Source organism: Nanorana parkeri, unplaced genomic scaffold (genome assembly GCF_000935625.1).
Source record: "Nanorana parkeri isolate BGI_ZX_2015 unplaced genomic scaffold, ASM93562v1 scaffold755, whole genome shotgun sequence".
Taxonomy (NCBI): Eukaryota; Metazoa; Chordata; class Amphibia; order Anura; family Dicroglossidae; genus Nanorana; species Nanorana parkeri.
Genome location: NW_017307023.1, coordinates 45,989 through 51,740, shown reverse-complemented (window position 1 = coordinate 51,740; position 5,752 = coordinate 45,989).

The window sequence follows — 5,752 nt, the reverse complement described above, 5'->3', positions numbered from 1 at the left end:
TGGTGGGATGGGGTGCAGAGGACGGGTATGATGGTGGGTTGGGGTGCAGGGATGGAGAGGATGGGTATAATGGTGGAATAGGGTGCAGAGGATGGGTATGGTGGTGGGTTGGGGTGCACAGTGTTGGGTCCCAGGCTCCGAGGAGGGGGGGTCGCAGCACTTACCGTCTGAACATTCCCTCCATGTCTTCTGCTGAAAGGTTTAGCCTGGATGCCGGCTCGTCCCCCGCCATAGTCTCCGTCCCCCGGCTGACACCCGTCGCGCTCACATCCCCGGCACCCGTCATGTGATTGGCCCGGCTAGATGTGAGGAGCGCCGAGATCGGAGGAGAGCCGGCAGCTGGGCCGCCGCGGCGTTCGCGTTCGGTGGCGTGCGGGGCTTGAGTGTGGAGCCGCGAACAGGCAAGGTAATAGATAGCCGAATAATCGACTAAATCGAATCGTTGTTGCAGCTCTAGAATCAAGTTGCCATGGCATTTATAGCATGGCAAAACAAGTGATAATATTGCTTCATCTATCAAACACAAAGAGGGCTATGACAATGGAAAAGCTTCAGACTAGTAACATTTCTATATTGCAGCTTACAAGTCCTTAGATGTGGTGGCTGCCTTACTTCCCTTTTTCAGGCTAAGAACATTTCTATCAAGTATAGAAAATACCTGTTGATCTTGCCAGAAATGCTGTGTTCATGTCACTTTCTCTGAGCTAAAAATAGAGCATATTTGTTACTGTTACGCTTTTTTTTTTGCTGCAGCCAATGTGTGCCATATATCTGCAGCAGCAGTACCCTGTAAACAGCCACTGGGAGTCTGCTTACATGTGTAAGACTGTTGGCTGTACACTGGAATTGCTGTGTGCTCCTCCTAAGGGTCTGCAAATGGCATTGTGTGAGTCGGCAGAGAGAGACCAGTGAACATCCATTCGCTGATCTCCTCTCAGCTGAATGAACCGGAAAGCGACAATGATTTTGTAACTTCCAGTTTCTGAGCTCATCAAGGTGACATAAGGGGTCAAAGAGACTGCTATTGTCTCCTTGAAGAGGATCTCTCACCAGTAAAGTGCTATCACAGGCTTGTGAGCATAGACACTAAACATTGTCTCTCTTATTGTCCTTTGACTGTCTATGTAACAGATGTACTGTGACACTATAATTTTTCTTATCTCCTCCATTACCTGACAGCCAGTCATTGGTTTTAAACTGTTTGTACAAGGTGAACAAAACATTTGATTTATGGTTACCCTCGACTGTTTCCTAAGGCTGTGATTTATAAAGCTTAGCATTTGTTTGGCCATTCATAATACTCACTTGTTCTCAGCAGTAATTATAAAAAATGAACATTAATGAAAAGTAGAAATTTTTCCTCATATTAATAAATCAATTATAGCTTTAATATGGGTATTATATGCCTGCTGGCAATGAATCAGTTACATATCCCAAATGAATTTCTGATTTCTACTTCCTTTGGATGCAGATTCCAGAGTCTAATTGCAGTTGAAAAAATGTTTTACTCAATGCCAGACCTTGAGCGGGTTGAAAACCAACAGTAACTAGATTTTTTTTCTAACTATATCCCCTTGCCATCAATCATCTTTGACAGCATCCTCCTGCCATTTGTATGTCATCAAAGGGTTAACACGACCCCCACCCTTCTACATTGGAGCATAATCGTAGGTGCAGCGCACACAGAGAGGATAGAGCTAAATGCACATGATTTTCAAGCTGTGCTTGGGCAGTGCAGAAGACGCAGTTGGGTCCAGTAATGGGATAATTGGGATCTTGATTAAGCAGAATAGGAAACTCCACAATTACCCTTCAACTTAACTGGGGAAAGTAGTTTTTTTTACATAGAGTAAATTCCACCTCCCCCACCCAAGATGGAACCACTACAGTGGCTTAAAAGTGAGGGGAAAGGTTTGCTCGAATTAGTTCAGTACTGATTAATTTCTAGCCATGCAAGTCCTCACACAGCAAAGGTAATGCGATGCCTGACAACCATAATAAAAAGCAGATTGGCTTTAAATATTGCTGTCTATTGAGATCATTTTATTTTGCAATATATTTGTAACACATACACCAAGCTATCCTTCTTCTGGATATATTCTGTAGATATGAGCAATTTTAAAAAATCAGCTTCGCATTTTAGTATACAGTAAATGTGTATGTGACCAATCTTAACAGTGCATGTACATGTTTTAAAAAATCTTGCTTCTATGTGTGCTTTGCAAATGTATACAGTATGTACCTAGGAACAGGCTAAAACTTAAAGTGGTTATGTGCTCAGGCTGTGAACATTAAAGTATTTACAGATTCTGGACATGCAGTGACACTTCAAAACAAGCCCTCATTTATCTATATGGCCATAGGCATTGTGGACAACTTCATCTTCAAATTTCACAACAGAGGCACTAAAATCACAACTCTACTCTAATTTTTTATGGCAGCAGAATCTTGGCAGGCTGCCAGCCCTCAAATGCAAGCACACAGCAAGGCATTTCTAAGCTGTTAGCAATTGATTTAAACCCGGGGTTCAGGGTTTTTCTGTATGACAACTAAAATAGAGTTTAACAAGCTGCTCATCAATTTAGAACAAGGAGACGTGCACTTAGGAGGGGCAATTAACTGCAGGTATATACAGTAGATCACACCAATCACTACTCAGCCCTGCTAGTCTTGAAAGGAGGCTTCCCCAGGGCAGCTGAAAACCAAACACAACACCAATAGAAAATGTCAACCAGCTCATCACTTCATAGATAGCAACATGGAAAGTTTACATGTTACAGGCAATTCGTAAATAAAAGCCCTAGGCAGATTGCTTTATATGTCCCAGTGTTGGCACTCTCATAGATCAGAGTAAACTTCTCACTTCCAGAAGCAGAATTATTTCAGTATCTGTTTGGAAGCGTCATAGTGCTCTATTTTTACCAGGAATTTAAAAGCAGTTATTAATTGGGTCCCATTTAGTGACTTGTAAAGCAGCTAGATTTCATATCTCCCAGATGTGGAAGAAGTCAACTGTATCCTCGCCTAAATAAAAGGGGAAATCACCTTTATAATGAATAAAACAAATGTTAGCTATCCTTCTCATAGTTACATAGTTACATAGTCTCGTGATGCAAGAAATATTATATGGGAACAATGACAGCATGCCATAATATTGGATCTGTGATAGTTGTCATACTTGTGATCTTATAACCTTGGTACTAGATGCATAACAAATTAATTGAGTTTGTTTAACATTATATGTGTCACTCATGACTTTCCTCCGTATCTCCTTTTATTCCTGATATTTGATTAAACAAATAATGGAAGTAAAGCTGTTGTAAGTTTGTTTTTGAATTATTCAGACTGGACATATAATGAAAAATGCACAAGTAAAGGTTAATTTATGAGTATGGTATGTCAAAGTGATCAGTAGATCCCAAGATATAGTCAGCTTTATGAAGTCTGTGGGTACAGAAATATTGCTGACTTCTATTAAAATTGGCTTTGTCACTTTAAAAAAATAGAGACGCTATCAAGAATAATGTCCAGGCAACTAGAGGTGCCTGAATATACCCGCACCAGCACTCATTCACACCTGCTGTGGTTACAATTATGGTGTTATAACATAATCCTGGACTTCGTTAGCTATCTGGACCACGGCCGCACAAGCGTAGAAGAGGTGATCGGATAAATTTTGCAGGCTGTCTGCCTGCATTGCGCATGTGTGGGGAAGCGGGTCCAGATAAAAAATGTTTTGATCATGTGTTAAGTGATGTGTTTGTAGGCGCCTTGTCTGTGAATTGTGTAAGCTCCTGGTTTACCCGCACATGCGCGCGTGTGTTCAAGTTTGGCATGGCTGTGATTTTTATGGACCCCCTGCCCCGCACATGCGCAATTGTCCGTGAAATTTCTGGACTCGTCCATCCAATGCCCCGAGATCAACTGCTCAAAGCTTGCGATTTCAGGCAACGCCCCCCGGAAGTAACACACGGGTCCAGTTTTCTAACGGGTCCAGGATTCTACCAGAACCAAACCTCCAGGACTGCCTTATACAGATATAGCTTGGCTGGCCCCAACTGCTTCACACATACCCATTGCTCAAGTAGACAGCCTATTATAGTGATTAGCCAATAGGAATGTGTGGGTTGGAAGAGAGTGGGGAAGATCTGACACTATCTGAAAGTGTTGAAACTTATCTTTTCAGAGGGCTAGCTCATAAGCTTCCATCCTCATGTTGCCTCAACTTCCTGGTGAGTTGCTGATCTGAGACAGTTATGCTGGATTAGAGTTCAGAGCTTACTGGCTTGTCTGCTTGTTCCAGGTCTCTGAATGCAAAGTTGGCAATGATAACCTTGCTGCTTGAACTTTTAAAGTCAGCAGTGTCAGCCCCTATATTTTTATCTTCACAGGTACTGCATATTCAATATACTATAAATTATATTTAACCCTACAGGTTGACTGTGGCCTTGTTGCCTTCCATGTACTGAACGTCTTTTTCAGTCCTTCACTGTTATGGGTGGCCTCATCGGTTAATAGGGGGGCTTTGGAGGTGGCAGGGCCAAACATGGGTTTTTATAGAAAAAGTTTGAATATAAATGTATTTCCCTGCATTTCTGGATCTACTGGTCACAAGGACATGTGGTTTTCAGTGAAAGTAACTTCTACGTACCTATTTTTAATCATATGTTCACTTGAATTCCATTTGCATGGTTTCAAGTTAAAAAGCAATATCTAGCTTTCTCTTAAAGGAGAACTATGAGGTGAGTGCTTTTTACTCACCTCACAGTTCTAGCCGACCTGTGACAATGAGACTGTCACAGTCTCATTGCAGCAGCAGCTCGTGGTATACTGCAGCGTCTCAGTATACCGTGAGATACAGCTCGCGGTATACTGAGCCTAGGGTGACGGGAGGACGCTAGTTTGTGCCCTCCCGTTACCCTAAGGAGAACTATGGGGAAAAGCCCTAACCCCATAGTTCTCCTTTAAGAAAAAGCTCATAGCTTTTAGCAACCGGTCACGACATTGATTTTGATGTTCTAGTCTTCCCCACTAAAATAACAGCTAAAAGTTAATCAGTTGTGTTTGGCAACAAGTTGACTTTTATTTGTATACCTTTTTTTTCAAACTGCTCTCTTTATTAGTTCTACGCTATTATCCATATTTCCCCTTAAAGTGTATGTAAACCTTAACAATTAACTTCTATTATTTGCTCCTTTTTGGTCTGTTAGTTATACCAATGAAAGCCTTTTCTTACAGTGGGTATAGAAAAGAATCACCCCCTTTAAAATTATGACATTTTGTTGCTTTGCAGGCTAAAATGAAGACAGACACAGTTTTTGTTTTATCCAGCTGTATTTACTCAAGTGCAACGTATAAGTGCAACTTATAACATCCATGTGAAAGATGAAAGAAAGAAACACCAACATGTAAGAAAAAAATAAAAGAAATTCAAAAACAGAATCATTGAGTTTGAAAAAGGATCAACCCCTCCTAAAAATGACTTGTAAACTGAATCAGGTGTAGCTAATCACCTCCTCAATCACACACAAAGCCATTTTGACATTCAACTGTGATCAGCTATGGTCATTTTGATTATCTCACCATGAAAAGAGCTTTCCTGGAGCATTTCTGTCCCTGATAGTGCAACCAGCGGCGTATTTAACTTTGCTGCTGCCCTAGGCAAGGCAGCAGCGCCGCCCCCTCCCCTGCAGCTTCTCGGAAAATCCCCCCTCCCCTGACTGACCCGCCGCTGCTCATCATACAGCGCCCC